This window comes from Periplaneta americana, chromosome 15 (genome assembly GCF_040183065.1).
Source record: "Periplaneta americana isolate PAMFEO1 chromosome 15, P.americana_PAMFEO1_priV1, whole genome shotgun sequence".
Taxonomy (NCBI): domain Eukaryota; kingdom Metazoa; phylum Arthropoda; class Insecta; order Blattodea; family Blattidae; genus Periplaneta; species Periplaneta americana.
The window spans coordinates 169,228,393-169,255,272 of NC_091131.1; the positions used below are offsets into that span (position 1 = coordinate 169,228,393).

Here is a 26,880-nt window from a genome sequence, read left to right on the forward strand (position 1 = left end):
ATGTAGAGCCCGGATTTTATGTAATTACATATTTTGTTCCTATATACGTAGCTATAAGGAAAGCAAAAATATCGGCGGATCATATCAAAGATATAATTATTCCAAAGTTTTAAGTTATATATTTTTACACATTTTGGTGCATAATAAATATTTTGGCATATTTTACAAATTTTTACATATTTTGAAAGAATACAGTACACATTTTTTCACCAATTTTCCCTCTACTTAATTCTTAACTTATACATTTTTAAATTGTTAATAAAGCTTATTTCTTCGTCTGTAGTGCGTAAATATAATTTAGTAATTGAAAATGATAATGTATTCTGTGAAAAAAATAGACATTTGTTTGCAATGCTAATAGTGTATATATCCCTTAAGAAGTAACGGTAAAGTAGAAACAAATACCACTGCGAAGGGTGGGTCATTGTACTGCTAACACGGTGAAGGAAAAAGTGAAAGTTACCCTGTGGGTATGACCATTTCGCACAAACATCGCCAATCAGGTTGCTCTAAAAGAAAACAATAGTTTTTTCTGTTTTCTTAAGAAGTTTATTTTTACATCAGGTGATACAAATAGCTAGTCTACTGTTATTCACATCCAAGCTTAAAGATTGGATTTCAATTGACGATTCCTTTACTACGATGGTAAAATCGTGCTATGCAAAGTGTGTGACAAACGCATTGGGTGCTCCATGAAGTCACAATTAGAACAGCATTTAGAAACTGAACTTCACATGAGAAATAAAAATCATGCTCCGTCGAAAAGAAAGAAGTTCTTCTTACACAAGTGGTGCTGAAACATTCTTCGTCTTGTACCAGTGAATTCAATAAAAATTTGTGCATGGCAATGGTTGCTGCAAACATACCATGGTATAAACTTGGAGCTCCAAAGTTTTAAGCTTTCCTACGCAAATACTACAACTTCAATAGTTCGCATGAATCAATACTCCATAAAAATTATTTGAACTCCTGCTACTCTGACACAATGGAAACGATTAGAGCTGATGTTGATGATTCCTATGTATGGGTTGCCACTGACGAGACGATCAATGACAGCAAAAAATATGGAAAAATATTTAATTATTAATTGCGCCACCGAACAATAATTAATTGAGGTTGAATCACATGTGCACCTGTAATTTTTTATTAGTGTGCAAAAATACATCTAACAAAGTGTTCACGCCTGTGGAGTAATGGTTAGCGCATCTGGCCGCAAAACCAGGTGGCCCGGTTCCGATTCTCAGTCGGGGCAATTTATCTGGTTGAGGTTTTTCCGGGATTTTCCCTCAACCCCAATATGAGCAAATGCTGGGTAACCTTCGGTGCTGGACCCCGAATCATTTCACCGGCATTATCACCTTCATCTCATTCAGATGCTAAATAACCTAAGCTGTTGATAAAGCGTCGTAAAATAACCTACTAAAATAAAAAATGAATGTAATAAAGTTTAATTTTTAAATTACATTTTTTTTTATTTATTACATATTTATCTACATATTTTGCCATTTTTAGCCACATATTTATGTACATATTTCTCATTTTCATATTACATAAAATCCGGGCACTACGGATATGTGTGTCAATTTATTATTATGTACTAAAAGGAAGGTGGGTATAAAGCAGATAATAACAACACATACGTATTTCCTTGTGGAAGTGGAATAAAATAAAGTTCTTAATGGAAAGCTTACAGTCCAAAAGCTGATATGAATATATCTTCTCTACAAAGTAAAGAAGTATGTGTTTAAAAATTGATTTCAATAAATGTTTATCACATGAAGATCCAGTGTTATAACAATTATAAAAAGTCTGTCGGCAACATTCCGGTACATTTTGATTTATGTAACTTATGTATACTAAAGTATTACTTACTTTCAATACCGGTACTTTTCTCAGTCTTAGAATCGTCTTCTATTCCTTAGCAAGACTGTTGTGCAGAATATCTTGTAGGAGATCCTCCTTTGAATCATATAACTGCAATGCACCACTCGGCAGCTATGAAGAAAAACAGAAACCAGTAATAATTATGCTGGAAAGAGTATGAGGCGTTGTGGATACTTTGTATTAGGAGCAAACTTGAAATCGTGATTCTTTGTTGAGTCCACCCCTAGTATACGCAGTGCCTCATATATTCCATTGCTTTTTTAAATCAATTTCCTGTATTTTTCCTTATACAGAGTGAACCGTAAGTAATATCATTAATTTATCGTTCTCGTTCTGCAAAAGAATTTTACAGTCTAGCAGGATAGAAATGGAGATGCTCCAGGAATACTTTAAACACTACATACAAAATGTTTATACAGCCAGTGCTGACATACTGCGGAGAAATTTTAATTACTTTACCTTCCATAAACGAAGTAGAATATGTTCAAAACCAAGCTCACAGGCCCATTACTGGTGGAAACAAAACAACTCCATAGATTCTATGAGATTCCTCACTAATATTAACAGCATCAAAATGACAATAGAAGAAAAAGCACTGATTCAATATGAAAAACTTATCAGATTACCAGGAAACAATTGGCATTCATACAGTCCTCTCTGTAGATTGAAAACTCAACAAAGTTTCATATCCATGGTTCAAGAATTAAACCAGAAAATCAATATCCCGAATTTAAAAGAAAACTTACAAATTAAACCAAACCCTTTAACTCTATTAAATATAGAATATAATCTAAATTTAACAGAAGAAATACTGAAATCAGAAGTAAACACTGAAATAATGAAACAATTGTCTTTAGAGACAATTAATATTAGGTACCCTCCACAAAACTGGCTTCATTTATACTTGATCTCCAGAGAACAAGGTGCCGGTGCAGGTGTTACGTGCTGTCTCTTCTCACTTTATAGATCTCTTGGATATGGAACAACAAGTTTTGGTGGAGAAATCATTGCAATAAGTGAAAGTCTCAGGAATCTTCTATGCCACATCAATAAATTTAAGAATGTAGTTATATGGTCAGACTCCAAAGCAGCTGTTCTATCAATAGTCTCTAAACAGACACCTTTATCTCAAACAGCAGAAATAACTAAAATTCTTTCTGAATTAATATCACTCAATAAAAGAATTGTATTCCAATGGATACCATCCCATTGTGGAATCCTGGGAAACGAGAATGCGGATGCTTTAGCAAATAAGGACAGCACTGCTACTTACAGACCTGCTACTAAATCTATGTATTACTCTGTGAAAAGGTTTATTAAATCTACATACTTAGACTTCAACAAACAAAATTTGATATCACAATCTCAAGGAAAAAAAAATGGAACTCTCTGCATCATAATCCACAGTTAATTCCCGATTTACCACAAAAATCGTCAGTAGCTGAAGTTAGATTGGCAACAGACCATGATTGTGTGGCCAAACACCTGCATAGAATAGGAAAATATCAGTCCCCTAACTGCCCATTGTGCAACTCAAACCAAGAAATGGATTCGGAACCCCTCAAAATCTGTGCTTCAGTGGCTGACCATGATAATATCTTTAAAAAATATTGGAGTGCAAGAGGTCAAATGACTTTATTGTGAAACACCTGCCATTAGACAACTACAATAACAACAACAATCTTACATTTATCCGGATTAAATTTCTGCACATTTAAAGAACAAAACTAAAATTCTTTCAATCATTCATTATCATAATTCATTGCTCTCTTAAATTGACGGAGTATATTGGGAATTAAATCAGTGGCTTTCCCAAAACATGCTATGAAATGTTTCATATAAAATCATTTTTATCTCCAAAAGGAAGCAAAAACGAGCAAAATTGTATTAAACTGTTTTGTTTGAAATATCTCAAACAACTCCCTGAAATTATTGATAGTACTTACGGTTCACTCTGTGAATATTAAGCTCTGGTAGACTCATTGTATCATTAATGATATTGAATTGAATATCTGTTCCCTGTGTTTCTTCTGGTCAGTAACAGGCTGAGAGGATATTAATAGAGCCTACTTTCTGATCTCCTATATGTTTAAGCCAGAAAATTTATAGTAAAGCAATTCTTATTTTTTTTAACGTGTGTAAGTTCTGTTCAACACTAGGTAATATAGAAATTTGGTCGATACATTTTCAGGCCAGTTTTGTCGTGCATATAATTTCTAAACTACACGATACATTCCAATAAAGTAAATGGAGACCAAGAGAAGGATAAATGTATCCAACATATCATTGAGTTGGAGTGAGTGACATCATCTATCTTCACTGCGGTAAGGGGGAAGTTTAGGCACGAATTGGCAGGTCCCATTGTAGCCTTGGCAGTGTAACTCGAGAATGCAAAGCGATAGAACATTCACAATTGAGAAGCGTTTTTGCTAAACTCGATCGATGCACGAAACTACTTTTGTCAGAAAACGAGTTTTATTGTATACACAGTTTATGTTGTGGGAAGGAGATATTTCTAATCATCCTCTACGCATGGTATGAACCGAGTTGTGCAAAATCTGACTGCATGGGTGATACAGAAGCTAAACATCATATGATTGTGATATATAACTCATTTTCTCAAAATTTTGCATCTATCAAGTTTAGCAAAAACGCTCCTCAATTGTGTAAATGATTCGTAACGAACCAGGCTACAATTCCAATTGAGAAACAATCAATAGTCGACAAGTTAAATTGAAAATATTCCAAAGTGCAATTGAATGAAGAGAGAAAATTCACAATGTCGAGACATATGCAGCGCAAAGGGGAGTGGGAGTACAAGCAACGGGTAGCAAACGATACAGTACAATGGTTAATGTAGCAACCGACATATTTACTTTCAATGCATACAAGGTTAGGACAGAATTTCATGTAATTTCGAAAATGTTGAATTACATGACAAACAAAACTCTTTATCCCTCGCCATCTGTTGCACATGATTAGCTTAGAACTGCAGACCTGCTGTTGAAAAAAAAAACAATCCAAGCATCCCCTGCTTTGTAAATATTAATATTGTAACGGTATATGTATGAATGATTTGTCTTTGTAATCTGGCAGGATGTAATTATATGTATGATTGCTGTTTATTTATAATTTTAGAGCATGTGTGTTCAGGAAAGGATTTTCGATTTGGTAAATTCTGATATGTTTTCTCGTTTCTACATGCATGCGCCAATGGCCCTTTGGCCGCCAGTTCAAGGGTGCAGGCTGGGTCAGTCTGTAGTTGACTAGAGCTGCAGCCATCAGCTCAGACCAGAAAGGCTTGAGAGAGAGAGAGGGAGAGAGAGAGAGGGAGAGGGGGGAGAGAGAGGGAGAGGGGGATGGAGAGTGGGAGGGGGAGGGGGAGGGGAGAGGGAGGGGGAGAGGGAGAGAGAGTGTTTTTTTTTTTGAGAAGCCTCCTGAGGAATTGAAAGGAGAGAAATTTTAGCAGTCTATATATATTTTTGGGGAGGCTAAAAACAAACCATCATCTTTCTTATCATTCATCTCGGGGAAGGATTACAGCAGAGAGAGAAAATACTGCAATGGAAGAAAACTGGATTTGCAAGAATTTTACAATGGACACATATTTAACATACCTTGCTGTATAATGGCAAAGAACATCATTTTAATGACATTTTTATTTCATATTTGGAATTACGTTGGTAATTTTAATATTCTTATTTCACAACTTAATACAACATTAGCCAATATTTTAAGAACTTTCATTGAGTCATATTGTAAAATGTTGGTCATACCTGACTATATTCATCAGAAGTCAATATCCGGTCACTATTATCTGGTATTTCATGAGAAGTCCCGGTACGTGAAGTATGATGTTCAAGGTTAGGTTTCTGAAAATATACAGAATTTCATATTATAAATTTAATAAGAGTAATTACAATACTCATTGGCCACTCCAAAAAAAGTATTTCACATCTAGGTCTACAATATTTTAATAGATATTATTGATCGTCCAGCACTGTAGCACTATATCTATAAGAAAATAAATAAGATAACAGTAAGTAAATAACAAGGAGGTGAGCCAATTTTATAGGTCCATCTGTGCCAGAAAAAGAATGTTTGAAAACAGTTATTCGATAAATTTCTAAAATTATGTATTCTTCATCAGATGAAGTGGATGAATCTGAAGGGTCTAGTACAGGGATGAGAAACTCGCAAGTAGGGGTGAGATATACTTTGACTCACCGCTGGCTATGTCGACGCCAGTGGCGTATTTGAAGATGGTTTGTAAGTAACACAATGCAATTCAGAACACTATAATAATATAATAGAGACAGCTGCATAATATTATTATTCGTGTTGGACATGTTCTGAAGAGGAATGCTGATACCTGTTAGCTTTCACCAGTTTGTCAAAATCGGGAAGAATATCTGAACATAACTTCAATTGGCACACTAAAGAAAATCAGTTAATCTGCTGCATATTTATATACTTGGTTATTTAACAATGCTGTATCAACCACGAGGTTATTTAATGTCGATGGAATTGGTGATAGATGATATTTGGCGAGATGAGGCCGAGGATTCGACATACACTACTGTGCAAAAGTCTTAGGCACCCGATGCAATATGTTTATATTGTGTTCTAGTTCCTAGAATTCAGAATGAAAGTAGTCTAAAACAAGTTAGAATGAAGTCTTACTGGTGAAATAAGTACAAAAATTCCTCTCCGTCATCAAAACCGAGCTTAATGTAAAACCATGGAAACACCACATTCCTTTATAGACCCATGACACAACCCTCAATCGGGTATATTGACTGCTGTGTTTACAAATTGCATATAAACAGAACAAGTTGCAGTCAATACTGTGTGCTAAATGAAATGAATGTGTTTCTTTAAAGAATAGAACATTGAAGTTAGTAATAGACTGAGTCTCTTCTTAGCAGGTTGAACAAGAAAAAAATGCAGCTATGGTAAAAATTTCAGTTGAAATGACATACAAAGTTTATTTTTTGAGTGAGCGGTATCATTGTCAAGCAAGTATTGCGCAGTGCAGGAGATTCTGAGAGAAAAGCTACAGTTGGGGACAATAGATGATCGAATGCGGACTGGCAGGCCCAAGAAATTGACTGCAAGGGATGAACAATATCTGAAAGTGACAGCCCTGAGAAGTAGAGCAGCTTCAAGTGCACAACTGGCAGCAGAACTTTCTGAAAACAATAATACTAAAGTACATGCATCTACAGTATGACGGTCACTCATCAAAAATGGTCTTCATGGACGTGTTACTGCAAAAAAAACCTCTCTTACGGAAGGGTAATAGGACAAAGCGATTATCATCTGCAAGAGAACACAATCTATAGGGAGCCAATAATGGAAACAAGTCCTTTGGAGCAACGAATCAAAATTTGAAATCTTTGGAAGTCATCGAAGGCAGTATGTCAGGCGGAGGAAAGAAGAATGATTAAAGGAGGCATGTCTGCAACCAACTATGAAACACGGGGGTGGTAGTGTGGAAATATGGAGTTAATGGAGTGAGTGATTAATAAGAATTGAAGGTAAGCTGACAGCTGTTAAATACAAACAAATATTGATTCATCATGCAATGCCATCAGGTTCGCGATTAATTGGAAGAGATTTTGTCTTTCAAAAGGAAAATGATCTGAAGCACACAGAAAATATAGTGAAAACCTACTTGCAGCAAAAACAAGGTAGAGGAGATGTTCAGCTGTTGGACTGGCCTCCTCATAGTCCAGATTTAAATATTATCGAGTGTCTTTGGGATTATCTAGGCAAAGAGAAGGTGAAAAAGCAGCCAAAGTCTGCAGCTATATTGTGGCAGGTGGAGGAATATTCCTGCCTCAGTTCTCCAGAAATTGCAAGAAAGTATATCTAAGAGAATTCAAGAGATATTGTTGTCTAAAGGCGGCCACACATCATATTAGTGCCATGAACCTACTCTGTGACTCTTGTGTGTGATATTGCTTTTTTCTGTGTTTTCTAAATACTTTGGTAATAAATACTTTATTTTTCATGGTATTTTTGTTCTTTTTTTTTTTACAATTTTTATTACCTGCCTAAGACAGTAGTGTAGATTACCTGACATTTGCCTTACGATTGGGGAAAATCTCGGAAAGAACCCAACCAGGTAATCAGCCCAAGCAGGAATCGAACCCACACCCAAGCGCAACTCCGGATCGGCAGGCAAGTGCCTTAACCGATTTAATCTGCTGCGTATGTGCTTTTAATGATATCATCTTGGAAAATAACTTGATGATTCAGAACGAGACTGTTACAACTCAAAAATAGAGATTTTTCAGTACAGACATTTAAAGTTTTCCATTTTGATTACACAACTTTTAACACTGTATCACTTCGGAATATGTAATATATATCTTTTGCGTGTTAAATATTACAGTACCTAATTAACTAGTGTCAGCCTGTTATGGGCCATCTTCAGAACTCTAAAACTAGTTAACCAGGTACTGTAATATTTAACACGTGAAAGATATATAATACATATTCCTAAAGTTTTTCATTGTAGATGGTAAATCAGATAATCATCTCACAGCAATGAAAATTGGTATATACATTCATTATTGTTATAAAAGTATATTAAAATATTAATTTTGTCGGTATTTATTTTATGTAATTTGGGATGCAACATTTCATGAGCTGATTTTAACCATTTTCTCGAAGGACGCCATGTTTTTAAGAGTTGGTGGTTGTACTCTCCTTTCTCAACCCCCTATATGGAAGGAACACAGTCTTTGGTCAGCGGGTCCTTCGGACCTAGCCGGGAGGGCTTACTTGAATCCACCAACCGTTCCCACGTCTGCCTCCTGTGGGACGCATCTCTATGCCATGACAGGCTAGCATAGATAATTACCTGTTGGTCCACGGGAGATATTTTATTTCTCTCCTACCACTAATTTCTGAGAGGCATTCCCCGATCCGCCACCTGGGGACGCGCCCTCTAGGTCTTGATCTAATCCACTTCAAATAACTTCAAAGTAGACTGCTGCCTTGATTTTGATGAAGTCTTCAACAAAAACGATATAAATCCAGAAGTAGCAAAATCCATTGCCCTACAAACAATTAATAGAAAATATCCACAAAAAGACTGGTTGTACATTTACACTGATGGATCTCTCATGGATCAAAATGAAGGAGCTGGAACAGGAGCTACTTATCAATACTTTTCTCTTTATAAAAATTTTGGCAAGTACACAACAAATTTTGATGGTGAAGTTGAAGCCATTTATACATCACTTCAAAATGTATTTGTTTGGCTAAACCAGTGCAAAAACAGTCATCCTGTCTGACTCCAAAGCTGCAATCCAGTCCATCAGCTCAACTACATCCCCTAAAATGGAAAAAGTAAAAGAAATTCATTGCATGGTAACACAAATTCAAATGCTAAATAAACAAATGATCTTCCAATGGATCCCGGCCCACTGTAGACTGAACGGTAACGAGAAAGCAGATAAGTTAGCAAAGAAAGGAACTAAAATCAACTTAAAGACAAATTTAAAGTTCCCATATGAATAAATAAAACGAGTCATAAAAAGAATAAGTAACAGCCAACAGGAAAAACATCAAAATTCAAAATGGAAAGAATCACTCAAAGATCCAAAACTAATTCCTGATCTACCTCGAAAATCTGCCTTGACCATGTTTAGATTGATTACTGGTCATGATTGCCTCAGTAAACACCTCCATCATATTGGAGTACTGAATTCACCTAAATGCTTACTGTGCACCAGAGAAGAGGACATGGAGATGGGGCACCTGGCTAATTGTGAAACTCTTAGGACATTTGTGGACCTTCCATCAAAATATTGGGAAGCAAAAAGAATGAGAACTTCATTGTTAAATACAGAGCATTAGATACACACACACACACACATACACACATTTTATGTAATTTTTATGTGACTTTTTTTTAGTTGCATCACTTTCGCATTAAAATATCCAGACAAAACTTCTCAGATATAACTGTATATCATAATATTTTGTTATTTGCAACAGGTTTTTCCTTATATGACTATGTAATAAGTTCAGATAATACAATGGAAAAATATGCCAAATATAGATTTAGAAACAAAATGAGATTGATTGGTATCAGGATTATTACAACAATAAAAATAAATAAATTACACCAACCAGGATGACTACAACAACAATAATAATAAATAAATTGCATCTTGTAGTCAGAAAAAGCATATGTTTATTTGTTAGTCAAATGTAGCTCTATTTTCTAAGATGTCTGGTGTATCTAGTTCATTGACTTTGTACATAGGGTATTGCCTTTTCTCTTGACCAATTTCAGTACTGGTATCTATTGTGTTTGCAGTATAATAGGTCCTCCTTTAAGAACTCTTCCTACCCCCACCGTTCAATAGTAGAATGCACAGTCATTCTCATTCTGGGTATGACCTATGATTAAAAATTTCTGTGCTATGACCAGGGAAAGGAAGTTCATGCCCTGAAAACGTGAAGAATATGTATTCATTTATGACGTAAAAATAGATAAATAGGCTACAAAATATGCATTATCAGTCTGAGATTATTTTAACAGAATAATAAGGTTTATGTAACTTACGTTTAGTCTATGGAGTTTGAAGTGGTTGCCTCATTGCTGAATGCTCCATTTATGCTGTTACAGTTCACAACTAAGCAGTGACATATGTTTTCTGTTGTCATTCTTCGCCTGTCGTTTCTCAGCATAGCTTTGTAGCGCGAAAAACTTCGTTCTACGTCACAAGAAGTAAGAGGGGTTTGCACAAAAGCTGGGAGTTGTTCTATAGAAAATTTTGTTGGTTTTTGGGGCGTTTTCCTTCGAGAATATCTTGAATTTCTTTAAGTTGATAATAGCCAGGGTTTTTGGAAAAAATATTTGCTGTGTTCTCGTTCACTTTATCTCCTACATTCCCTGGAACTGATGTTAAACTGAATATTGTTCTATCGAAATCTGCTAAAGACTGCAGTAAAGGAATACCAATTGGTAACTTGAGAGGCTCCCTATGAGGGCGTCATCGTTATGTTTAAAATTCATAAACATAAATTAGTCGTGTTTACGAGGTTACACACTTTTAAAAAATGAGGGAAAGACAAATAAACATACATGATATGCAGTTTCCCTGTATAAATTTTAAAATATGATGCTTTTATAAATAAAGACAAAATATGCACTTTTATGCACAATAAAAGTAATATCATTGTATTCAGAAATTTGTGATTCATGTAGATAATCTTTCAGCATATTCACACAACGATAGAGAACAAATATGCAAATGCATGAACTTCCTTCAGGTTAGTTACGCAGTACAAAAGTAATGAGGCAATGAATTTGTTCTTGTTTTGTCCAGCACAATTGTCTAAAAACAAAATTACCTGGTTTGTTACTGTGTTTGGCAAAGAAGTGAGAAATTTATAGAGACATGTGTCAATCTGATTTGAACCTCTTTTGGCCAAGCCCTCATGTCAAAAATAACAATGGCCCTGGCTGTTTGTGATGTCATTCATATATATATATATATATATATATATATATATATTTTCCCCCGCTGTTATTTATACTCGCTTTAACATCTTTGGTCACATCGCGAGTTAATCTTCTGGGTGAAATCCAAAGGCCTGTGTACTATTGTTGAGACTGGTTCTATTGTTGTGAACTAGATGGCGACTGTACATGTATTACTGATTTGTTATAGATAAGATTTCGATGATGAATGAGACCGGTGATATTCAGAAACATTGTGGCCCGAATTTCCTGGCATTTGCCTTACAGTTCAGGGAAAACCCTCACCACAGAGGTGGTCATATTCATATATTGTGAGATTGTAACAGGACAGTTTTCTTTTATAATATAAAGATGAACACTCACCACAAGATGAAAGAAGTAGCCTACTACCTGAAGATCAGAGTAGCACAAAACTTTGCTTGGAGCCTGTTTTGCTGATTTCATATCTTTAGTCTTTGTAGCCCTTGATGTTTCTTTCCTTTATATTTCTATTATAACTTTCTTGCAGGTTTAATTTCTGTACTATTTTATATGCAGTATATACACAACATTGATCTTTCTTAGGGATATAAAATATGAAACATTAAAGTGAATTAAATACTGATGTGTAAGAACATGCACGATGATTAATATTTCAATACTACATCGATGGTGAAGACAAAATTAATAACAACATTATGTTTAACACAATGCAGGCAGCATTATGCTACCATTATTTTAAGTACTGCAAGGTGTGCAAAATCTAAAATCGAAGCATGGATATTTTCAGTGCGAAAGTGTTACAAGTCAAAATGGAACATTGCTTTTAGCAACAGTTGAGAATGGAAAACTGTTACAACGTAAAATATAACACTTTCCAATTGAAAAAAAAATAAATAAATAGCATAACTTTAAAACTGTTATATGTGCATTTATGTCCTAGTAGGAAATTTTTAGAGTTGTAACAGTTACCCTCATCTAAAGATTAAGAAGATTAAAATTGAGATAAAACCTAATAATTTTACCCTTCTAGGGAGAAGATCTAAAAATATCAATATTCATGCACATACAGAAGAATTATAGAAACACATACTTAGTGCTCAGTAATAATAATAATAATAATAATAATAATAATGATATTAAAAATAATAATACATTATTCAGCGTGGCAATTAATATTTCTATATACATACTCCTAATTGAACCATTGAGCAAAGTAAACATAATAGGCTATTACATTTTGTCCGAAAGAACAAGAAAAATGTTTCTTCATTCTTTACGATACCACCTCTTATTGCTTGTAGAGACAGAGTTTGTAGAGCGACATGATACTGCCACTGCTTGCCTTCAGTACGTGAATGAAACACACAGCAATGTACAGTAAACTCCTCGTACCCGTTTGAATGTCTATGTTACACGATGTAATCACGACACCCACTTTGGTCACCGCTGTTCTAGAGGAAGAGAGGAGAGGATGCATTACTATTTTGTATACCAACGTACCTGTACCTGCGCTGTGACGTCACATATACTGTACTTTGTATCAGACAACCACATTCCAGTTTATAGGTAGCTGAATTACAAAGCCTAATTATTATTATGGGGTGTATACAGCAGTAGCGGCTCATACCTGAAAAAGTAGGTGAAGCACAAAATTGTTGCAAGGTTTTCAAAGCCCATGTAGGCTAGTTGCATTGATACTCGGAACTCTATGTACGAGTAACTAAAGTAATTCCCTCCCATAAATTCCCATGATATTCAATCGTGAAAGCGATTTCATTGCATTTATTTCTGTCAGTTATCAATGCACTTACCGGTACATGTAAATTAAGATATGAAGAGTCCACTGCAAGAATGATGGATGTCTTTTGGAATAATTTTTCAGGAGAAGCAATTGAAAGTTTGAAATGCTTAGCGCTCAAAGCTTAACTGTGATTTTTCTGATCATTACTGGACAATAACTATCAGTGTTAATGTCATATAACTCTCTATGTACAGTCTATATGTCTTAAGCTATACATTGACAGTCTTGTTTCATTTTCGAAAAGAAAGTGACATCCATCATTCTTGCAGTGGACTCTTCATATGCTTATTGCTTACCTATCTTGTACACTAAGTTGATTCTCCATTCCTTCAGGGCTGCGAACCTGCCAATAACGTTCTCATGGAGGGCCTGTGATTCCATCATCTTGTCCAACATATCTTTTTGGAGCGAAATATTCCCTAACGCTGACAGTCTCTACTGTGACATTGAGTTTCTTTGTTTTGTTTTTATTTGTTTTAAACATGAGAAGCTCCTCTCGACTGGTACGCTAGTAAGACGGTAGTATTAAAATGAGGGAATATAACTTATACACTTCTCCAAATACATCTTTGTGTCACGAAGAAGTCTAGCACTTTCTTAATTGGTTTATTCCTATATTCACTGTTCCGGTATAAAACTCAAGTTCAGTTTTTGGAACCTGGGTCTTTTTTAATATGTTGAAATAGCTAGCTTATAGTGAAAAAAGCAGATCATGTGGGAAATTTATACTATAGGTAATTGTCAAATTTGGAAGTATCAGCAAGGCTGACGAAACGAAGTTTTTCTAAATCCCCAAATCTTTTATCGTTCTGCATGATGATGTTGTCAATGATCTCAAAGAACAATATTGTGTAATTACGATCATGTTCTACATCATTTTTTCAACTGAAGCAGCAGTCTGTACTTTCTCCCTGAGAATTCACTTCTACTTTTTGCTACATTCAAAATTCTAACATAGTGCAGTAGGCTATCTGAAATTTCCACATTAAGTGAAGAAATGCTTTCGTCATGGCCCCGAAATGATAATTCCTGCTTGCTTAAATACAAAGCAGTGTCGATGACTGACCGCATAACATGTCTGTTTAAACAAACATTTTCAATATATTGCATTAACAATAGCCTAGCATTTTTTTCAGGTTATTCCCAATAGTGTTCATATTTTTCTGTAAATTTTTTAACTGCAGCACGCACTTTAAAAAAATGTTCTGCGAATTTTCATGTTTTTGTAGAGCAAGACTAACATTATTTTAGAAAATCACTGAATCCAGTTTCATTCCACACATGTTTTTTTAACTCCAAGTAGTAGGCATGACTAATAATATAGTATTTCAATGTAGTGGCTCCCACACAACCACTCAGTGATGCTTGCGGTACCATGAAGTTTTAAAATTAAGTTCGTATGATTTACCAGCTTGTGAGTTTAACTTTTTACAGTTTATGTCTAAAATTGGTTAGTTCTGTCTAAAAACAATAGATATCTCTTATACTGCTCACACCAGCGATTAAATGAGGTTTGAATTAAGGTACACACTATGTTATTGAACGGATTCATTTTCACATTGCAACATAACAATACAAAAACTTATAGGGTAGGTCCTAACACACTTATTAGAAATTAATTAAAAACTGAAATGCACTTAATATCTTCACCTAATAAAGTGATAAGTAAAATAAATTATATTTTAAAAATTAGGCCTATCACAACTGAATAGCTCGACATATGCCTACCGACACAAAACACGACGAAAAACAGACTGAGGAAAGGCAAAAATTCATTCAAACTTCCACTAAAAAGGCTGTGTTCGGAATATCAAACTTTCTTTCCATTGCTTTCATAGTATTAATCTTTAATAGAATTTTCCTATGAGGAACAGTAAAATTGTGGCCAGAAGAATAAAAAATGAAAGGAATGAAGATATCAGCACAAAAATTAAAAACATAAAACATAATAGGACCTATATGGGAAGAAGAATTGACGAAGCAGAATTTTTAGGAAAGAAATTTCTTTAGGACGGGCCATGTTACTGGACAGACAAATAGTCGTAAATTTCCGTGTCGCCCATTATAGAAAGCGCATCGGCTGGGCTGAAGACCAAATACGTGTTCGTCACAGCAACACCCGTTTCTTGAAGAATGTGGAAGTGCGTCGTTGTCATAGCAACCACCCTAACATAGAAGAACAAAATAATATTTTAAATCTGAGAATCATTGCCTCGTCGCTGCAGCTCAAGGAACTGAGACGTGAACAGCGGGAATATTAAAACAGCCTGGCGATGCTGTACTTGACATTTATTGATTTATAGCGCTATAGTTTTTAAATTGAATAATTTAATACATGAAATATAAATCAAAAGGCTCGCAAATTACAAGTGAAATGTTTTTCACCTTCTTCATTTGAATAGCCGCTACTGCTATACAGTAGAACCTCACTAATTCGAACCAATTGGAACAGGGACCTGTTCGGATTATCGAAATTTGATATTAAGTGAGGGACAGGAATGCAAGCAGGGAAACCACGCCTTATCCATCCCCTCCCCACCCCTCACTGATCACCCTCTGTTCAGTTTCATGGTCGGAAGAAAAAAATGTTGTTTTATTTAATGACGCTCGCAACTGCAGTGGTTATATCAGCGTCGCCGGATGTGCCGGAATTTTGTCCCGCAGGAGTTCTTTTACATGCCAGTAAATCTACTGACATGAGCCTGTCACATTTAAGCACACTTAAATGCCATCGACCTGGCCCGGGATCGAACCCGCAACCTTGGGCATAGAAGGCCAGCGCTATACCAACTTGCCAACCAGGTCGACCTGGTCGGAAGAAGCTTAGGCTACAGATTATCATAAAATTATAGCAAACAAGAACTTATATTCATTCATTAGTGATAAAATAAGTTGTAGTACTGCATATACCTGTATAACCTGTTTCGTATTTACTTTTAAACATTTACGAAGACTTTCGGTATTTTTTTAGTTTTCCATTGTTCTCTTCTATTCTCTGTTCCATTCCAGCTTGGGCTGATTAGTTGGTTGGTTTTGTCCGAGATTTTCCCCAACCAAAAGACGAATGTCAGGTAATCTGTGGGGAATCCTCGAGCTCATTTCGCCAAATACCACCTCGCTATCACCAATTCCATCTACAATAAATAACCTAGTATTTGATACGGCGTCGTTAAATAACCAAATAAAACGAATATTATATTATTCCTTGAACTTCATATCGCCACCGGCGCACAGTGGTGAATCACCACCTAATTAAAGCATAGTATGATGCTGAGGATTGAAATGAATTGCTGTAGCTCATAACAATATTCAAAGTAAAAGTTGCACAATGCCAAATGGGCTACGTATTTACTTTGAAAACACACAATGCTAAGCTCTTCTGATAAATCTATTTGTAAATATTAATCTCTCTAAATAGTTGAATTCTTTTCTAATGAATAACAAACTGAGCATAATATCTTGCCTAAGTCTAAGCTAATTATTATTATCATTAAGTACAGGTTATTAGTGCTGTAACTCTTCATGTATTAATAATGAGGCTTATGTGTAAACATAGTAAATTATTTTTGAAGCGAAGTTGTTAATTACTTAAAATAACACATTAAAAATACACAATTATGTAGGAACTAATGCGCAAATTAAGTTTAAAGGAATTACAAAAGAAGGCAAAAACCCATTTTAATAAACAAATCTGATTTCGACAAAAAATTCTCACTTAAATTTAAAAATCACTACAGTTTATCAACCCTGACTATTTACTGAAGATATATAAGGATATCTTTGCATTGAGCTTATGCCAACGCCATTGTTTACCTTTTAAGCTGTGTGCTGCATTACTCGGCATAGGAAACAGGAATAACCAGGTCTTCTCATTACTATCCGATTTCTGTCAGTACACTGCAGCATATTCACAGTGTAAAACTCCGTCATTTGTCTTTCTATCAACTGAAACAAACCAGCAGTACGCTAGTATCATATAATGCATTAATAACACTACATTTCATAGAACAATTGAAGGATTGCAGTATAATCGACGTTTGTGAAATATTCCTGGAAGAATTCTATCCACGAGTCTATAAAAATAATAAATATCTCCGGCAACTTAACTCTTTTTATTTTATCAAAATTATTCGAGTAAAGGTACTACTGTTAACTGTAAAGTCAAATTTTCTAAAATATGTCTTTTCGGGAACGACACTTCTTTACTATTGCGTTCCCAAGCTAGGGTACGTCGCCATCCTTTGGTAACGCAACTGTAAAGAATTAAACCGGGAACAACATATTTAGTCATATCAGATTCTGTCCCATGAATTTTAAGATATCTGACCAACTTAACTTAGCTATATGCAAAAATAAGATGTTCGTTCATACCCAAAGTGCATATTAACTCTGTTAGCTTACCTTTAAAGCTTTTGGCGTACTTGCAGTTAGGCCCTAATACACTCTTGTAATTCAACACAGAAGTCAATTCATCATGTGGTAGTGGTAGAAGGAAGGTAATCGCGTTCTGAAGTTTATCCCTTAAAAAAATTACAGTTCTCAGTTTAATAAACGTTTAAGATATGATGGAAGAATTCAGTTTAAATTTAAAAAAAAAAAACATTACGGTGCAGTTAAGCTGCATCTACGTGGTTCAGTTTTTCATGCTCGTACGCACGCAGTCTGGGAAGAATATTGAAAGAATCAAGTTTAAAGCGCATGTTGAATTAAGATACATTAAGATTTTCTACCTACAAGATACGCCATATTAGTATTAAAATACCAATTTTGCAGGCATTGCTTGAACGCGTGGTGGAAGAATATTCTTCCACCATGGCTTGAACGTGTGAAGTTGAAAAAAAAGTTGTACCGTGTAGATGACGTGAAGTCTTGTAATCTCAAACGTATTTCTTTCTTACCTTTAACGTTGCGAATTATTTCTTGTTGCAGGAAGGGGTGCGATGTTTGCGGAGATCGCCAGTGGCCGCCATGATGTTTCGAGTTTCGAGGTGGCGCGTGTCTCGGACGGAGCGAGATGAAGCGTGAGAACGCGAGAGAGGGAGGAGTCTGCAAGGAACGAGCCCCTACAGCCGAGGCTGCGCAGAAGTTTAGAGTAGGGACAAATTGAAGCTTGCGTCCGCCGCCATGCTTTGGGAGAAGCACCGGCTAGCAGTCAGCAGACGGCTGCACTATACAATGCTGAATGTTTAATATGTATGTTTGGTTTCTCTTATAAATCAATCTGAATGGATAAATGAAAAAAAAAAAAATCTTATTAACATTTAAAGCGACCACGTTAAAGACATAATCAAGCTTAGTTACCGATAGTTTGACATGAAACGAAAGAAAACTGTAACAATTTGATACCGTAACTAAAGATGTTGTATAGTTATTTGACAACAGAAATACAAATGCATATTGTAGTAATAGTTCAGATGAAAAGAAAATTATTAGTATTAACTATTATTAACAAAACACTGCCTGTATAAGACGTTACTTTGATGTGGACGATAAATGAACAATTTCGCTTCCATTTCACATAATATAGACCTACACCTGTAAAATAGAAACATGTACCTAATGTTTTAGTTTGAAATTTAAGTAGGTCTACCGTGCAATACCTCATTATCACAGCTGTAGTATGAAATAAACGTCACATGCATGAATTAGTCAATTAGTCATATACGGTAATAGAACTCATGCCTAGTGTACAGAACATCTTGCCTATTGATTTATTATTATTATTATTATTATTATTATTATTATTATTATTATTATTATTATTATTATTATTATTATTATTATTATTATTATTGACTCCGTTAAATATTGTCTTACAACATTTTTATGTAAAGTCGTGTTGTACTGGTAACCTTAAGCTGTGTGCTAACATCTGCTCTTTATGTAGTACTCTCTTTTATTTGGTTATTTAATGATGCTGTACCAACTACTAGATTATTTAGCATCGATGGAATTGATGATAGCGAGATGATATTTGGCGAGACGACGCCAAGGATTCGCCACAGATTACCTGATATTCACCTTACGGTTGGGGATATAAGAAAAAACCCAACCAGGAAATCAGCGGGTATCGAACCCGTGACCGAGCGCGACTCCAGACCGACAGTCCTTAGCCCACTGAGCTACGTCAGTAGATCTTGATGTACTTTTATGGTCAGTTTAATAAGTTAAAAATATGATTCTCGGGAGGAATCTGGGATCCATTTTCTAAAATATGTTCCTATAAGTGTGGAAATATTGTACAAGTGTTCTACTTCTGGAGCACATTGTTTTCACACGATGTAAGAGTGGGTGGTAATATGCCATTGAACTGTCAACATCTGTATAATCGCTCTTTCACTTAAGGGGCATATTTCTATAATCTCAGATGATGGGATGACAAGACTCCCATTATTCTTTCGTTAAAAAAATAAAAGAGATTTTGCTTACTGCTGGTAGGCTACGTACCATAAATTGAGTCTTTAGGTTTATTACACCATATTTTTCTTAATTATTTAACAACTAAGCCAGCAATGAACACAATCACATTTTGACAATATTGTGTCATTGAGAATGATGTAAGAATAAGGGAATTGCAATCAATGTCTGCAGTAGAAGAGTCATATCGCCTCTGATTCTCAAAACACTGAGGATTATTATTACAGTGCGTTAGGTGTCTGGAAAATACCATTGGATATAATTATAGACATTTTTAGCGGACATCCCTCTCTTTGTAACATAATTTAAATAAATTATTTACGTATTTTCTAACGTATATAAAATAACATAAGTAAAAATATTCCATGTATTCGGTCATAGGAAATAGAAATAAACTAATGTCTATTTATGAGCAATATAAGGCGTTTGTATTTAAAACAATGCTTAGTTACAATATTTAGATTTACTTCTGTTATTTTATATTATACGTTAGAAAATACGAAAATAAGTTTAGCTATATTACAGTGAAGGAGGAAATCCACTAAGAAAACGCCTATATACTCAATTGTATTTTCTAAACTCCGAATGCTTTATAGAAACAATCATTCGTGCTCCCCAAACATGGCGTCGCGCGAACCTGCGCGAGAGGTTTCAAATTTGTACACGACACCAACGCCAATTGTGTGTCTAGATATATAACTACAACGTCTTTGGCAAGGAAAGTAGCTAGTTGCACGGTAGGTGCGGTGAGGGTAGAGGGGAAGGGTGCAATCCATGTTCTGGAGTTTAGCCGAAAATTTTAGAACACGGATTGCACCTACCAAATTGTCTTATAATACTAAAAAGAGCAGATTTGTCTGCGTTTGTAGAATGCGCATCATTATATTTACGAAAAGGCACTTTTCAGTGCCAATAATTTATTTTGTGTGCACAAGGTTTGAATTTTGAAGTAAGAGGGAAAGGGTGCAATCCATGTTCTGGAGTTTATCCCAGGAAAGCACCAGTAACTTCTAAATTAACTGGATCTGTTCAAATTTCTTCCTTAAGCAGCCATGTTCGTCCATTCCATAATTTATTCAAGATTTAAACAGAATAGGAATGCCAACATCCAACAATTATCAACTGAACAAATGAGGTTAATAGGTCATACACAGTAGACTAATATGACTACTTTGTCCTCGAATGAAAATTCAAATTGGCTATATAGTAATAGTAATAATACTCCGAATGTTATAAAACTGATATATTCTGAAATAATGGATATTAATAATATGTGTTTAAAACTGTCATATTGGCAAAACCAAGCCCCTACAGTCTCGGCTGCGCGAAACGAGGAAACCGGGGCAAATTGAACGCTGCGCTTGCCGCCATATTGTTGGAGAGCAGACAAATAATAGCAGTGCGTAAATCACGCAATTTAACGCTGTGATGATCTAAAATTGACATATTATGGCCATTTTCGACGTTTAACGTAAAATTAGGACGAAATAAACATATTCAAAGTTTCATTGATATGTGTTAGAACATTAAAGAAAAGAAAATACGTATGCAGCAATTTATAGAAAACATACTGATACATCCATAATTAGGCCTACACAATACACATTATAGATTGTATAATTTTACGATAATCAGCGAATTGTTAGGTTTCAGAGAATCTAAAATTATATTAACATATTAACTCTTAGATCACAAGACATAAATATATGCACCTTGATTACACAAGTTCTTGTTATAATCAAATTCTTAAGTGAAATAAATATGCGATAATCAGTATAGACTTGTTGTTAAGTTTTAGAGAATCAAAAATGAATTATATTACCGGTACTTTTACACCACAGGACATAGGTAATCTGGCATAATATAATATGCGAAGGTAGCCAAATTACATTGAATTCATTCTTCAATTAATAAAGGGAATGCTATCAATTACAAAAAGTATCGGTACCTAATACATTGCAAACAATAGGTAACGTGAAGGTGAAGACCTAAAAACTAAACAATCACTTTATGCAAGATAAAAAAAACACATACTTTTTATGTGTGGATTTTTTACATATTGTATTTTTATTTTAAATAAATAAAATAGATATATTATCATTGCTTGCGGAGTGATGGTACATAATTTTTATGCACATATGCAATATCAATAAGATGCCATTCCTTGCTTTTGTTAATAAAATATATCCGGCAAAATGTAAAAGAGTTATTTATAGGTGAACTCTGAATCATAAATTCACAAAGGAGGCTTAGCTATTATAGCTATTTATTTATTTATTTATTATCTGTATATTTATTTATCCATATATGGATCTTGAATGAAAGTTTATTATCTTGCAGATAAATTCGTTTACATAATAAAAACAAAAAGTTATCTTTCCACTAATGTTTTAACATCTGATGTGTAAGTCTAAATAATTCACTCAGTGGGATTTCTCTACAGTCTGATATACTTTTACTAACAATTAAGTATTCTTTATTGTCGTAAACTACTGATTGATTTTTAATGATATTGATATTGTAACAAAAGAGATAATATTATATCGTACCTTTTGCAAATAGCTTGGAAAATTAAACAGGGATGGTATTATCGCCGCGCTCTCATGGTTAACATTCGGCAGGTCTTTGAGCGGCCTCATGCGTTCGGCAGGTCTTTGAAATTTAATTGTATTATTGTTTTCAATTTCTTGTGTCGCCGCTCCAATCACTAGCCTCAATTTCAATAATGCAACCAATAAGCTGCTTCAATTATTATTAAATGACACTTACTTGTCTAATCCACGTAGACTAAACCCGAGGTTGCAATGTCTTGTGCTGAGGACGAACATTAAGGTATGTGATTAAAAATTATTATTAAAGAGTTATTATTAAGAGTTAAGAAAGCCAACGTACTCGTATATGAAATAATAATAATAATAATAATAATAATAATAATAATAATAATAATAATAATAATAATAATAATAATAATAGCCATTTAACAATATAACAAACTAGTGCTTATTCTTATCGAGAAAGTAGACGTGACAACGTGACGCTTAGAGTGAAACCTACAGAGCAACAATCGGTCGGCAAAATTTTTTTTTTAAACCACACCGCACGTTATTGTATAATGCAGGCATGTTAAGCATGAGTCCGCGGCGATAATATATCATCTTTCAAAATTATATTGCCATTACTTTCACACTATTCACTAAAAACACCCGAGACAAAACAAAGGACAAGTATGACAATCGTGTTTACCGCTCTATTTCTACCAGTAGCATGGAGGCGTAAACATGCGCAGACTGGTTTCAATTTTGGACAACACACCAGCGCTCTGTGTGAGTCTAGTATACTATTATAACGTCTTTGGGCAAAACTTATAACCAAAGAACTTTCGAAACCAAAGAGTTTTGTACTGCTAATTTTACAAACTCTGTGATCGTAATACAGCACTGCCTGCTGGATCACATCCTATGGCTGTTTACACTGCCTGCTCAATCAACGCTTATGTGCGAGTCTTGAAAAAAGTTATTTTGCCGCTAGGCGGCAGTTAGTGCCTACCACTATTAACATTATCAATATATGCAAAGTACCCTAAAATAACTATTATTACGAAGTCTTAGGTGCCAGAAGAGACAAGGGCTTATGGAAACGATGGCCCAGAGTGTCCGAATCCTCCCGCAATGCTTAATATGTAATACTATTAATACTGAAATTAAAACTTAATTTTTTTTCTAAGCGATACTACATCCAAATAAGTAGGCCTATACTTGCTTTAGGCGTTTACTAAAATTATTATTAAAATCAATTAACGTAATAAAAATAATATTTGAAACTTATATAAAATATTTCAAAAAGTTTAAATATATTTACGAAAAAATATATGCTTCCTTTAACCGAGCTACGAGATTATTGGAAATCGCGGTTTGAATTAACGACAGTATGTGGTATCTTCCTGCAATATTTTCCAATCCATGAAATTGTTATACGGACGCTTGGTCTACTGTTTTATTAAGTTCAGTATTGCCAAAAAGTAACTTCCCCATATATAAAAGGCCCATTTGAAGTGTGATAAATTTTGCTTTCATTAAGAAATTCTCCCCCGTCCCCGAAAAGAAATGCCGAGTAAAATACTGTAAACAGATAATTTATCGCTTATGTCGTGTACAGTAAAAAAATTTGTACACATTTTTCATAAAACGTATTGTTGGTCCTGCTTCTGAAAAATTTACCCGAGATGTCAGACGTAAGTGATTGTCCTTCATATAGTCCAAAGTGCTTGTAACTTCCAGTGAAAATGTCTGTACAGCATAAAGAACTTTCATTCTCTCAAAGGAACTGGGTTCGACATGCTTCCTCATTAGAAATCGAATGGGTTTCACAGCTAAGTCCTTTTGTATCCTGTATATTTCCTTCATGAATTTTGAACTGATCATTCCTTCTCTGTCTGCTATATCCTGGTCTAGAAACTGTGAACGGATGTTTTTGATGATGTGACAGTAATCAAAACTTAAATATAAATTATGTTGCAAGTTACATGAGTGTACTACGCAAGGCTGTAGATCTCCGCCGCCTAAACCCTTAAACATAGCAGTATTAGTTCTATGGTTATCAGTTACAAGCCGAAGCACATGAAATCCACAGTCTTTACAGCTTTCAACACTTGCTGAACTAATAAGAGCAGATCATTTCCTTGCAAATTTCGTACCATGAAATATGCTGCCGGTATTGTGTACTTGGTAGATAATCCATGAATAACTAAACACAGAAGTTTGTTGGCTAAGACGGGATTTATTCCTATTTCTTTATTATAAACTCCTTCAGCTTCGACTAAACCAAAAATTTTATCCTCTTCTTTATTATAAAGCAAGCTTTCTTTTATTGCTATATCATCGCATATAAGAGAAACTACTTTCTCAATTTCATTCAATTTTGTGGCTTCTAACTTTAGTGTCTGTTTAATTAAAGGAGAAACACCAACGCCATATTCCGTTGAGCCCATATACCTATCTAATATGCTGCGCGACGGTGCTTGTATTAATTTCAAATTTCTTCCAAAGTCGTAGCCTTTAAGAGACGATATTCGCCAACATAAGCAGTACCGAATAATTGGCTCGGACCATTTTGGACGATTTTTTTTTTAATTTCTAATTTGATCCAGTATATATATGCAGCCATTTTGTAGCCATCATGTGCTGATTTCTTTATGTTATCTACTGACTTTCTCTCAGGTAGCTCAGTTGGTAGAGCAGCTGGCTACGGACTAGAAGGTCCCGGGTTCGACCCCAGGTGGTGACAGGATTTTTTCTTGTTGCCAAACTTTCAGAAAGGTCCCGAGGTTCACTCAACCTCCTATAAAATTGAGTAACAGGTCTTTCCCGGGGGTAAAATGCGATCAAAGCGTGGTGCCGACCACACCACCTCATTCTAGTGCCGAGGTCATGGAAACCATGGGGCTATACCTCCATGTCCCCTAAGTGCCTTCATGGCATATTACAGGGATACCTTTACTTTTTACCTTTTACTGACTTTGTCTCAGTATAGCTATTAATTTCTTCCTTCGCCTCTTGAAGTTCCTTCTCTATTTCCACAATTTTGTTTTCGAGTCTGTACACTTTCGCTCGAATATTTTTATGATATTACAGTTCACTTAATCTTACAGTATTTACTTGAACAGCAATATGTCTGGAATATACGTTTACATCTGCTTTGTCTTTTATAATTTCGGCTTCTATGTCTTTCTCACGATATTCGGCTTCAATGTCCTCCTGACATTGTGCAGCCAATCTTGAGACGTTGTTCTTCTCGGAATATAAACTCCTAGTCATAAGATATCTCACGACAATATTATGAGGAAGTATTTTAAAAAGATAATCATGAAAGCGTGTTTTGCTGCTGTTCGATATTTACCTTTCGCTGTCAAAATGTAGGCTACGTCGAGCAATGTTATATAAAAATAACAATTATGATCATGGATGGGTAACTCGTGCTCCCAAAGTGCTAAAAAACCTTGAAAGAGAGAAAGACAGACGGAGCCAGCCGCAGCAGTTACAAGTTGTTTGTAGTTTCGCTGCAAAAGCAGTTCATTGCCACGGTGCGCTCTGGCGGCTCATGCAGCTGGTCGTGATATCTACTCCATGATTTGAATTTCAGAATGACGCATGGTACAATAATTACAGTAATTTTATAAAGAATGTACCCAAGCATACATAACAAAACTATATTATTTCCTAGTTTTGTAAATTAGTTTAGTACTGGAAACACAAACTGAATACAAACTTTTCAAGATACAACAAACATAGCTGCAACACTTATTTATTATTACACTATTTATTAATATTTCTTATTATATGTCTTATTTGAAACATATAACACGAGAATTTACAAGTCTTTATACATTAAAGAGTATTCCTCTGTTTTCAGAAAAGTAATAGTCTGTAGTCGCAAAAAATCGCAAATTCAAGTATTTTTACATGTCACGGCAGATGAACTAAACTTACTTCTAAGCACTTTCTGTACATTGAGGGCTGTTACATTTCTTTCTTGTATTAAACTCTGACTCAAACACATACAGTATATAGGCCTATGGAATCAAAGAGTATATATATTTGGATATTCTGATTTAGGCAGCATTACGAACAGTTCGATTCCCGACTTCGCTGGAATGTGAGTGGCGTGCTGTTCTGTAGATTTATAAATTCAAGCTATAAACTTTCAGGATCTTCTATCGGCTGTAAGCCAAAAGGATTTCAGAAAAATCTCGATTCCTTGTCAATTGTCACTGCTTTTCCAAACTTGCCAATAAATTCTGCTGTAAGTCTTGAAGTAGGGTCCTATATTTGATAAGAAGATTTTTTTAACACACTTCAAGATAGTTTATAGTAAAGTTTTCTATGTTCTACATAATACTGTCACATTTCAAATTTATCCATAAATGCTCTTAGTTAGTCGATCATATGTCGTGCAATTCTGTAACTCGCACGCACAATGTGCTAACGATATTTGATATCAGCCTCACCTTGTTGATATCCCATTTTTACTTTTAGCTATTCTAAAGCAGATCTAGACAGTATTTCTTTACTAAAACCTTCACTGTGTTTATTTGTAACATTAAATGTCGTGTGTAAGAAAGCATAATACAAGCGTTACTTCCCTTCTTAATAAAATAATCTTTCTATTTCGACTCATCACTGAAGGGAAATGATCTGGAGATTATATTGTTTTTCACTAAAAACGAGCCACCACTTACTGCAGACGCGAGCAAACTTGCTAGTACAGAGTCCGTTCTACCTGCACTGACGTT

General features: G+C 34.9%; 1 protein-coding gene and 1 long non-coding RNA gene across 12 annotated transcripts in view; one reads left to right on the forward strand and one right to left on the reverse strand.

Moving 5' to 3' along the window:
* LOC138715526 (CD2 antigen cytoplasmic tail-binding protein 2 homolog) overlaps nt 1-18,172 on the reverse strand; it is an 84,541-nt gene extending 66,369 nt beyond the window's left edge. For 8 of the 11 annotated variants that reach the window (XR_011336373.1, XR_011336374.1, XR_011336375.1 and 5 more), the window contains exons 1-5: nt 18,074-18,171; nt 17,577-17,695; nt 16,989-17,120; nt 5,661-5,756; nt 1,873-1,995 (exon numbers count right to left, since the gene is read on the reverse strand). The gene's annotated coding sequence lies outside the window, so the exon portion shown is untranslated. Of the gene's footprint in view, nt 1-1,872; nt 1,996-5,660; nt 5,757-8,755; nt 11,343-12,874; nt 16,243-16,988; nt 17,121-17,576; nt 17,696-18,073 lie in introns of those variants that run through there. The other 3 variants (XR_011336372.1, XM_069848562.1, XM_069848563.1) reach the window with 3 other exon arrangements.
* Nucleotides 1-18,873, forward strand: part of LOC138715528 (uncharacterized) — a 141,403-nt gene extending 122,530 nt beyond the window's left edge. Inside the window, exon 3 of the long non-coding RNA XR_011336376.1 lies at nt 18,105-18,873. This is a non-coding gene — a long non-coding RNA (uncharacterized lncRNA). The remainder of the gene's footprint in view (nt 1-18,104) is intronic.
* Nucleotides 18,874-26,880: the final 8,007 nt, after the last annotated feature.